The sequence below is a fragment of the Apteryx mantelli genome, chromosome 13 (genome assembly GCF_036417845.1).
Source record: "Apteryx mantelli isolate bAptMan1 chromosome 13, bAptMan1.hap1, whole genome shotgun sequence".
NCBI lineage: Eukaryota > Metazoa > Chordata > Aves > Apterygiformes > Apterygidae > Apteryx > Apteryx mantelli.
The window spans coordinates 23,431,728-23,443,872 of record NC_089990.1 but is presented as its reverse complement, the minus strand read 5'-3'; the positions used below and the strand labels follow the sequence as shown (position 1 = coordinate 23,443,872).

The 12,145-nt window shown below is 39.3% G+C and overlaps 1 long non-coding RNA gene across 2 annotated transcripts in view; it reads right to left on the bottom strand.

The window, feature by feature from the left end:
• The window catches only part of LOC106489851 (uncharacterized), a 310,540-nt gene extending 299,116 nt beyond the window's left edge, over nucleotides 1–11,424 (bottom strand). For both annotated transcript variants that reach the window (XR_010885584.1, XR_001293477.2), the window contains exons 1-2: nucleotides 11,018–11,424; nucleotides 3,622–3,696 (exon numbers count right to left, since the gene is read on the bottom strand). This is a non-coding gene — a long non-coding RNA (uncharacterized lncRNA). The remainder of the gene's footprint in view (nucleotides 1–3,621; nucleotides 3,697–11,017) is intronic.
• Between the last annotated feature and the right edge of the window lie 721 nt (nucleotides 11,425–12,145).

Genomic DNA, 12,145 nt, shown 5'->3' with positions numbered 1-12,145 from the left:
CTGCAAGAAACATAACATAATGTTGCAATACCAACATATTGCATTTAATTAACTAAAACAAATCTTATTTGCCCTACGTATGCCCTTGAGCATGCCAACCTTATAAACAATAATTACAGTCACATAGTATCATACCAAACCTGCCAAGATTTGCTCACTTTTAAGAAATGTAGTAATTGCCATGCACATTAGTAAATATCAAATGGCTTGGAAGATGTAAATATTACTTCAATCTTCAATGAATGCATATATGGTTGCTCAAAAATGAGAGGAGAAACATGAAAACAGAACTATTATTACTATCAAATCACCAAAAAGCAAAAAAGTTCAATGTGTCTAAACTTTTAAGTCAAATAGTAGTCTTAGGCCACTAATTTTATAGATAACACTTACTCTGGTCTAAAGGCAAAAAATATCTAAAAATAGCTGGCATTGTATTTCAAAGCCATGATCAAGCGGCTTAGCATTCACAAGCAAAGTCCCAGCCAGAGTGTAATGCAAGAAGCGATCTCTCCATGTGCACGCCTGAAAGAGCACAAATGAGGGGTACACACGCCCACAGCGTGGTCAGCTTTTATTATTGGCCCACGTAGGCAGCTGAGAAGGTAGCAATGGCATCTACAGGAAAACTGGTGTGAGTAAAAAAAGGTATGAGGAAAACCCAGAGTGCTAAAAAAACCACAGTAGTCCTATTCACAGCAATTCCATAATACAAGCTTCTCTGTAGCATAGAAGTAAGTGTTCTATTGGAATTTTTTTTTATTATTATTGAAAAGGTCATTGGGAGCAAAGGTAAGAAAAAGGGAAAACAGAAGCAAACCAACAAACTGAAAATACTGTTATCTGCCGTCTGAATAGTCATGCATCACTCAGTGAGGTCAAACTCTTGGTCTCAGAATCAGCAGCTCAAATTCTGCTTTTCTTAGTGTCACCTAGCACTGATAATGTACTGAGCAGCAATGGCAGAACTTGCAAAAACACTCATTTTCTGGATTCAACAGATTAGACAACTGTTAAATTTGAAAATCACCTCACCGTTTCGCAGTTATTTAAAAATAACTTTATTAAAGTAAATCATTAAAGTAACTCTATTGGGAACTACTAGATTAAATTGTAGGCGTGTCTCAAGCTAAATTAGAAAGAAAATCTGTAACACAGGATAAGATTTTACTGACTGTAAGCATTTTATAAATGATTCTCCAGTACATTTCCAATAATATTCCATTGATATGGATAAAATAAATGGGCATATCTTAATGCAAACAAACTGCAAACAGAAAATCTTACATATATACATATGTAACAGTCAATCCTTGTGAGAAACTGATATCACATCTGGATGGCTTTAATGAATTAAGGATCTTCTAAAACTGCTCACTGATATTATAGTGCATGTCTTTGGACATTTTAGAAGAGAGCGCAGCATTTTATAGCACATGCACGCTTAAACGTTATCTACTTCTGTTTATATGAATAGAAGTGTATCTGCCAGCAGAAAGCCAGACATACACATGCTGCTCTGCCGGTTCAAAAAAATACATATATCTGTTCTATAACAGATTGAGGAGAGGAGGTTTCCTCAGTTCCACCAGCCTCTCCACCTGTGTTGTCCTTTTATACATGAAGAATGTAGAAGATAAAGAAAACTCGTCTTCCAAAAAGACACATGAAGAAAGAAGCCATAATGCTTTACACGTACAAGAAAGTAGGGAGCCAGACCTTTATATTGCTACCCAATTCCAACGCCATCAGCAGATCAACCCTCATAGAAGAGCAGGCCACAGCTTTTGTGAAGGTACCAGTGACAGAGAACTGGAGAGGGAGAGAAAACTGTTTTTTCTAGTTTCTAGAGCTTTTCTGTGATCAGCTAGTTTTCAAATCAACAAGGAAGAATGGCAAGAAAATGGCTATAAACACACCAGCCATTCACTATATTTGCATGCCAGGAATGCACAGCTTAAGTTAAAACTGCTTTCATTCTAACTTATTTCACAAATTGAAATAAAAGCCTTACACAGCTATTTATCAGGTTGAAATTCAACACATTCAAAATTTTCATCCTGCAGTTTCTAAACAAGCTACAGGTTATCTCCCTGCATTGCCAGGCAGCCAAGGGACACCATGTTGTTCTGAGAAAGCAGGCAGAAGAGCTGCTCATACCATAGTCTGAACTTCAGAACAACCACTGTTCATAAAAGAAACACTTTAAAATGAGACTTTTATTTTAGATGCCAAATGAGAGCTTGTGAATGGGACACAAAGCATCTCCTATAAGGTATTTAAAATTAATCTGTTTTTTAAAAAAAACTGTGTTCCTTTCCTCTTTCACAATCGCCACCCTGAAATTTTTCCACCAGATACACTTTAAATGGCTTCAAAGCATACATTAATAAATATTTTGGGGGAACAGTCTCTTTCTTGCACTAGATAAAGATCATTAAGCCTAAAATTGTATCACAAAATCTTTTCTGGCTACAGCTCAGTCAAATAAGAACTTATTCCCCCTACCTTGTACTGTGCATAACTATTTCCATCTAGATCATAACATCCCTTTAAATCTAAGTATAATGGCACATCTGTTTCTCAAAATGACACAGGCAAAAAAATAATAATTAAAATCTTTTAAGCTAACCTGGATCACTTTGTAAGCTGCTGTAGATAGCAATTAAATATGCAGTCATATTACCAGATCAGGAGCCTGGTAATCCATAGAGAGGGGAAATGGCAAGCCAGTGAAAGAAGAAAATTCTTATTCTGTCTCAGATGGAGTTGGGACATTGTATCTGACCAGAGGCTAAGCCATTTTTTTGCTAGAGAATTTGATCCCAAATCAAAATACAATTCAGAACTACATGCTGGTACATTTTAATGGCCCATTAAAGACTAATAATTCAGTAGAGGACAGCCTGACAGGAGTCCATCCTTTATCCACGTTCTGCCAATATCAGCGTAGGAACACTGGGATCAGGATATGCAGCTGGGTGGAGACAACAGAACCATTAAAAAGTCCCTACATTGCCATTATTTTCTGGGGAGCTATTTAAAGCTCTGCTTTGACTTTACCATATTGCATATGTAAAGGAAAACCTTCAGAAGACATGATCTAACCCCTGTATTTAATTTGTGTATTTATGTGGGTGAAAAGAAACACTAAAGGCTATAAATAACATATTCCAATATTTATCTTTCCTCCTTTGAAGACTTCTTCAGGGACTTTAATTAGATGCTCCCTTAGCACCATAAGGCAATTAAAATAATAATAAATCAAACACAGTCCTTCTCACCCAGTGGGTATTTTCCCCAAGTTCTCTCCGTTTCCTGTCTTTTTCACTTCATGTAAACAGAAAACCATCCAACTGCAAATTACAATGTTTAAATTCAGCTGTTTAACTGGCATTATGAGTTTGCAAAGTAGTGAGCAAATTTAACACCATGCTGATATCAAAAGAAAATTCTGCATTGCACAACTGTCTTATTCTAGCAGCCAGCAAATCCCTTCTGACATTTCTTTGAATCATCTTTATTCTTATGAGAATACTGTAGAGCTGCCAAAGCTTTGGGAACAACTGCCTTTCGCAGTCCCACTATCTATAAATACTTAATCAAGAAGCAAGATTTTACCACAAATTGTTCATGCTGAGACTCAATGTAGCACCACAGTGATTTGGCTTCATTAATTAACTTCTAAATATTGATCTGTGGGAGAAAAAGAAAGAGAGTAATTACAGATAGTTTAGACTAGAAATTAGAAAGGACTCTATTATTAGATATTTTTAAAATGCTAATTTACAGAGAAGAGAGAAGAATTTAAGCCCTGATTTGACTGCTAGTAGTAGTAATACAAGCCAAATCAAAACTCTAGATCAGAAAACTTGAGAACCTTTTGAGACAAAGATTAATTTTGCAAATTGGATCTAATTCTACATTAGACATTTTCAATACAAGAAGCATACATCTGTATATTCTTGCACAATGCAAAATCTTCCCAGACATTTAAAAATATTTGTATCATACAACTAATTTCATTAAACCTCTCACATCACCCTTAGTTTACCTTAATTCAACGAATGAACATATCCAAATTTGCCTTATGAGTTACCCATATCTATTTCTAAACAAAAGACCTTGAATTTGCAGTGAGATATTGGATACACCTGGACAGGGGAAAAAAATCTTGTTAAATGCAAAAACCAAACCCACAGAAGTTACCACGATCTCTTTCTTGTAATAAATTCCACAATATTAGAGAGGATCACCTACAGATGGGTTACAGTTTCCATTCAGAAGTCGCACTTTTTGTTACTAAAGAGGAAACCAGTAGGTAATGCTAACATTTTGGGGGTTATTAGTAAAAAGATCAAAACTCAGGTATTATCGAACAAATCTGTGATTACCTGGTAACTAACACTGTTGACATACGTTATTTTAAAAAGAAAATAATATTTGCATTGAAGTACAGATTTTGGTTATTCCATATGCCCTGATCCCTAAAGATCCTATTGAAATTATTTGTAGCATATGGCATCATTCATTTTGGGTAAAGACTCATAATTTGAAAATGAAAAATACTATCACAGGTGAATGGCTGAGCAGAGGACTGAATGCTAGATAATCAAGTTGTGAACATGGGTCCAAAATCCATATTGGCTGTTGCTTTTCTTGCGCAATTAAAGTTAAAAATGTTTGAAGTGTCTGACAACTCTTATCAACTTAATACTTTGAACCATGAAGTGAAACTGCCTAGGGCCTTATAACCTCCCTAGAGTCCCAAATATCAGAAGTGGAGCAAATAAAATGAGACATCTAAAAATCAGTTGAAACTTAAAACACTGTCTACAGGCACCTCATATAGAGATGGGATATAGAAGAGCAGACCAGTAGAAAAATCTCAACATTTCACATAGTTGTTCTCTACAGGCCCCAGGATTCCTCTCAGAAACCCTTATCATTACTGCTTTTCAGGTAGCAAGTGCAACTTTCACTGAATGAGACATTTCTGCTTCAAGACATTGGCAAGACGACGCAGGATTTCAGAAGCATGCATTTGATGTGCTGCCATCTGGTAGCTGCGGTTCTGAAAGCCAAACACTGTAGCACCCAACAAAGCTGGCTACAGTAAATGGAAGAGCACCAACTACAACTTTGCCATCTCAAGATGTGGCTGAACTAAGATGGAACAAGAGCATAATGAGGATGAGAAGGGCAAAAACAAATGCTTCATAAAACACTCCTGAGTTTTCCGTGTTTGTCACAGTTCCAACCTGAATGAGAATGATGGAGCCACACCGGAGTCCCAAATTTCATTACGTATCAGAGGGTGTTAATGGGAAGAGTCCAGCTACTTAAGGTTTCTCCCCCTTCTCCCCACTAAATCTGCATCTATTTTTCATGGAGTAACTTCAAACAGTATCATCTCTGGACCTGGGAAACAAGCTCATATTAGTGGGAAAATACTTCAGCAGTATTTTGGAACTCCAAACATTTTCATAAAGATCACAGAATCACAGAAGGGTTGAGGTTGGAAGGACCTTTATAGATCATCTGGTCCAACCTCTCATGCTCAGGGTCACCTAAAGCACGTTGCCCAGGACCGTGTCCAGAAGGCTTTTGAATATCTCCAAGGAAGGAGACTCCACAAACTCTCTTGGCAACCTGTTCCAGTGCTCAGTCACCCTCACAGTAAACAAGTTTTTCTGTAGATTCAGGCAGAACTTTCTGTGTGCTTATTTGTGCCCTTTGCCTCTCCTCCTGTCACTAGGCACCACTGAAAAGAGTTTGGCTCTGTTCTCTTTACACCCTCCCTTCAGATATTTATATGCATTGGTAAGATCCCCCCTCAGTCTTCTCTTCTCCAAACTAAACAGTCCCAGCTCTCTCAGCCTTTTCTCATATGACAGATGTTCTAGTCTCTTAATCATTTTAGTGGGCCTTCATTGGACTTGCTCCAGTAGCTCCATGTCTCTCTGGTACTGCGGAGCCCAGAACTGGACACAGCGCTCCAGGTGTGGCCTCACAAGGGCTGAGGAGAGGGGAAGGATCACCTTCCTCAAGCTGCTGGCAATGCTCTTCCTAATGCAGCCCAGGATACCATTGGCCTTCTTGGACACAAGGGCATGTTGCTGGCTCATGGTCAGCTTGTCCACCAGGACCCCCAGGTCCTTCTCTGTGGAGCTGCTTTCCATCTGATTCTATATCTGGGCAGAGCTTCACAGTACTGCAGAGCCAGTTCATCAACTTGAGTATTGCTTTATCAGTTCATAAGTTTGGGGTCAGCCCTTCACCATCTGAAAACTCAAAATTCCTGCGACTGGCATTAGCAAAATTCACAGAACCCATATGCTTCTGTGCCAAGGTTCAGAATTGATAATCAAAAAGAAAGTAAACCTCTGCAATGTGATATGAGCTATCGTGTTGTTAAAACCTATTTAAAAACGTTGCTGGGAAAAATGCTATGAGTTTCTAATGATAAGGTCAAACATACTTGTGGTCATTTTCTATGAACCAAAATTCAGCATGCAAGAGAACCATCCCAAGCTCACTTATCAATAAAATTATTTCCATGTTAAAAAAACTCAGCAGTTATGCATGCATCACTATGTAGAGGAAGAAACCTGGCCTAGGTTTCAAGTAAGAGGGAAAGCTAGCAAAATTGTGATTTATTGTAAGGTCTATACCCTGAGCACTGGCAGAGTAGTAAGAAGCAGCTGGAGACAAGAGAAGGTATCAGAAAGGGGCATTTTTAACAACTGAGGATGCAAGGAAAAGCTAACATGTAGAAGAAAACAATTCAGAACTTGATTACAAGTACCCAGATAGAAGTGTTCTGGGCAGAATAATATACAGCTGCCACTGAGCAGGCATTCAATAACGACTCTTTGCACTGAGGACAATCGCAGTAATATCAGTCACTTCACAGGTGCAGCTAGCACCCTGAGGGCTCTAAGGCGCGGAACGCTGTCTGATAACGGAACACTATCCTACATTATCCGCTTTGGCTTTTAAGGCCTCTGTCTGGCATTTTCACTTGCACAGAGTCATTGATCTGAATCCTCTTGACATCTAGTTCATCATCCACATGCAACCCATAACGCACAGCTCAGTCCCATCTAAAAATCCTATCCAGGCCCTCATACTACAGAGGATAGTTAAAGCAGGGCTAGACTGCAGTTTCTGTATTTAATACACTTGCAGACTATTTTCAAGTTTTGTCTTCATGCAGCTCTGTATGCATTCTGCTATGGTGCCAATGGGAAATTCTTCAAATATGACATGAATTTTGTGCTTGGATAGGATAATTTATTGCACCTTCCTCTCTTTGTAGAGCAGAAAGTGCAAAAATCAGTTAGGAATGTAATGCAAGTCACTAGCAGCCCAGCACATACAAACTAGCCAAGAAAACAGTTTAGCTGGAATAGGTTTGAAAGCAGTACTGAAAAAATGCGATGGTTCACCAAAACTCTTTGAAGCATAAACATCGATGTTCTGACACTATCACGGTTTAACTTGTTCCTGTGTCAAGTTAATCTCGATTCCAGCCTAAGTAAATTCTCCAAAGCAGCTCATACAATACATAAATGGAAAGAAACAATTCTTATGAAAACTGCTCTTTTTACATCATGCAGTGGGGCTTACGTCAATGTAAATCATTTGTATTGAAAACCCTCTCATTACTGATCACCACATCCTACCACTTGATCTCTTCTACAAGTCTGTTTCAGTTCTTCCAGAACTTTTCACACTAGGGACTAAAGAAACAAGCTAACTAGGCAAAAAAGTTTCCCAGCAGTCTCCACTCTGAACTCTCTTAAAAAATATATATATATATATATTTTTTTTTTTTCAATCTCAGCTTGCATTAAATGGCTGGGAAAGGGGTACCTTACGTGCGAGATCTAATACTGATTATTCTGATCACTGTTTTTGGAAAATAATATTTCTGCTGTATCAAAACCAGACATTTCTATCTCCTTTGGGTTCTCAAGTTCTGAATCCCCATCTTTGGCTCAGGAGCAGGGGGAAATGTTGATCAAGAAACATGATGGTTCATCCATCAAACTTAAAATTCAAAGAATATATTCTTATTACCCAACAAGGTCTTCCTTTGCGGAAACACACAAGTCTCTGAAATGAGTGAACTATGACAGCCTTCATTTAACATGGGATCTGTTATTGTATGTTCTTCCTTCTGAAAAGTGATTGTGTGATGGAGATTTGTATGGAAGAAAGAATGAAAAAATACTGAGTCTTCTTGCAGTGTACCTCTTGGGCCCATATTAGCATTCACTCTCCATGTTCTCTCAACAATGCTTTTATTTAATATTATGCTTTTTTTTTATTTTAATTCCTATCTTTCCTGCACAGTCTTTTCATATTTCATGCTCTATGTGTGACATTTTCCCCAAAAAAAGGGAAAGAATCTACTGAAACTTCAGCTTAACTTTGACTTTAATCTATTAATTAAGAAGCATAAGTAGTTAAATAATACAAAGCTAGTACAGCAGGATATCTTTTTCAATTAAAGAGACTTTTTGGTTTCCTAATACCTCAGATGCTCATTATACAGAGGTCACACAGTATATTACGCCAAGACTCTACATCTCCTCATTTTAGGCTTCAATTTAGCAAAGTATTTTACCACCTGCTTGAGTGCCTAACTGAACCCATGTCTTAATTCCACCAGATGCTCACTTTTGTCTATTTAAATGTACATAACATTAACTTTGTATTAAATTAGAACATAAGTTGCATTAAAACTGATGTTTTTCAGTTAAATATGCATGATGATGCTGCTATAACTCTCACTGTTCTCTACATACCTTTTCTTACTACTTGCATCCATCATTGTGTCCTATCTAATATTAAAGTCTAAATGTTTGCAGATGGTTTCTTTATTTCACTTTAAAGTACAGATGCCGCTTGCCTCTCACTTTGTTTCATTCTTCTAAGTTTCTCAATAGTTTCTTACTATTTCAACAAAACTGAATGCATGCAAGACCGAGACAGGAACCAGGCTTTGTTTTGTAGCCTCCAAGTGGGGGTGCTAAGCTCTCTAAAAAACCTGGCACAAATGTTCTTAAAGGGTTTGATCCATATCCTAAGTCAATGCAGAAACACTCACCTAAGTGAAAGCTGAATCATGCCAGTGGGGCAGTTTAGTGACCATGTGAAACCTTAGACTACAACTCTTACCTAGGTGCCTCTTCTGCACTCATTTTTTCATACTATCAGGCTTCATACTGCTCCTTAGCTACCTGCGGTATTTGTCTGGTCTCATGGTTTACCTTTCTCTCTATTGTACCTTAGTATTATGCAGAGCAAAAGGCATAAACTTCCCAGACAGGGTTGAAAGGAGAGTTAACCCCCCCACCCTCCCTAGCGCTGTTCAACATGGAGCCAGTTTTGCCATGTGACAGTGGAACATCTCAGTGGCAAACTTTGTCACCCTCCTTTCCCAATTATTTACGATTACGTTGAACAGCACTTATGGCTGTTGGACTCCATTAGTAATCTTTCCCTGTTATGATGACTGTCTTTAACTCTACCTTTTCTTTTCTATCTTTTAACTGGTTATTAAGCTATCAGACATCCATCAACCCAGAACAGCTTAGTTTCAGCAGTGGAATATCCTATGGAAAATTATTCTGAAATCCAAGTACATTGTATCAATGGAATCACCATCATTTTCATGTTTATTTCCTAAAAGGTCCCACACAAAAAAAGAAAAACCACACACTTCAGCAGACATGGCCAGTACCTCTCAATTTATAAGGTTACAGAGAAGCGGTTACAAGTCAGAATCAACAAGGCTCTTTGAAAGCAAAGTAACCTTTGCTGCTGATGTACTCACAATTCCATTAGTGGGATTACTGCAAAGCCACAGCAGGGGAAATAATGATTAAGAAGTACAGAAGCTGACAGTTTGTTAAACATAGAAAAAGACACCAAGTATCTTTACAAACAAAGCTTCGTCTAATTATTTAAGAAACCCTAGCTTGTAGCCCTCTGTTCAAATTATTCCTTTGAGTAAGGAAGCACTTGTAAAAACTTCATTTGTCAGTTTAAAATAGTCTAAGAAATAGAAACACTACTGTAAGATTTACAAAATCAGCGGAAAAACTCATACAAAGCCTTGACAAAATCAAAACTATTGTGGCATGGTGAATAAGAGAAGGCAATTAACTTTCCACTAATTTAATTAGCATTCTGCAAGTACAGTGCTCGAAGCGGCTTTCATCATTCAGAACAGCATTTTAAAACTGTTCCACTGACTGCTCTGAAATGCTTCCAGGACTGACTTTCTTCTGCTCAGCAACTGCTCGCAGACAGCCTTGAACCTGAGAGCCTGTGTTTAGCTCCTCTTCAAAGAGAATGCTCGCCAAAAGGGCAGCAGGTTATATCCCCTGCAGTTATATTTTAAATATCATTACCTTTCTCATGGACATTCCACCAAAGTTGCCAAAATTGAAGACAATCTTAACTAAATACTAAAATCCATCATGTCATTGCACTGCCTCAGACCTATCATTTCTTAAAGGTGTTCTGAGCGATGACTAACACAGTTATATCTTTTAGACTTTCAGATGAGCTAAAGCAGACATCCTGAATTTAACTGAGAATAAAATAAAGGCCAGCATCTTATCTGTAACCCCATACACACCTTTATTTCAGTGATTTCAAGACTTTCTTTCTGTGGATTAGGAATGGGGATCATACATATAACTGAAGATGAGCAAAAAATATTAGAACTTCAATTAATGATATTATTTTCACTTTTTTTACTTCTGTTTCTAAGCAGGACATCTTTCTAATATTTGGCCAACAACAACGAGATACGTTTTGTCACACACGTACCTTCTTTGCAATTTATCCACTACAAGTATTCATCACTAAACAAGAAAAAACTTAATTTTGACATAAAGGGGAGAACATTAACAAAACATATATTTTAATTTCATTTAACAAATATATTTTCTCCCTCAGTCACATTTTTATTTCAAGTCATTAGAATGTGGTTTACCTGTATCTCCACGTAAGATGGATAACATGGTGAAGTAATAGTGTGACACTGATAAACTGCAGTTCACATAAGTTTGCTTTCAGAACCCTGCTGCCAGCAGCTAAAATTTTCACAGCTGGGCCAACTGCACTTTGCTGTTGCCTAGAAAGTCCTGAAAAAGAGCAAACACGATTTGCGAGAGAAGTCTTTCCCCAACAATAGTGAACAGGAACGGAGACCCCTTCTTCCTCTTTTCTCCAGTAATGGAGGATGTAGGAAGATACGCTTCCTTCCTTTCAGTAGCTGTGGAACAGGAGTTCAGATTTGACCTCCACAGGCCAGGTACCAGATCCAACGTGTCACTTTATAGTGCCTAAAACGATAACTTTTTTTTTTCTCCTCTCAGAATTTTATTTCTGGCTCTTGTCTTGATACTAAAACCACCATTACCTTTTTAGTTCACTTTTGATTTGCAGTAGGTGGATAATACACACTTAAACTTACCTTAGCAATCATTTATACTTGTGTGTGGCATTTCACTGCCCTCAGCTATTCTCAGATTTTTCTTTTCTCCCTTAATTTCTGATTCCTCTCAGCCCCATGTGGACTTTCTTCCCTCTCAACCTGCACAGGACTTCCCTGTTAACCTGCACAGGAGTGAGCTCGGTTCCCAGAAAACTTCTCTCCAGAAACCACTTCACGCTTTGGGACAATTCAACAAGCCACTAACCTCGTGGCTAAAACCACCCCCTTTTCCCATCTTCATTTTGGCCACCAAGCAGCTCCCCTCTGCCCAAAACCCTGCCGCCCACGTGAGCGCCGCTCAGCGAGCGGGCGGCTAAAAGCGAGGGGCAGGCCCCACCCAAGCGCTTTTACTCAATAAGCCCCTGGAGATGCACCTGGAGCAGGGCCGAGAGCGCGAGGCGCCCAGCCCGCCCCGGCGCCTCACGGGCGGGACGCCGCGGCGGCCGGGGGGAGGGGCGGCGGCAGCGGCCCCCCGCGCAACGGCCGCAACGGCCGCGCCACCCCCCGTGGCGCCGCGCGGCGGTGGCGGGAAGAGGCGCGCGCCCCTGCCAGCGGGGCCGGGCGCAACCTCCCGCCTCGCCCCGCCCCGCCCGCTGGCACCGCCTCCCGAGAGACCGCGGCAGC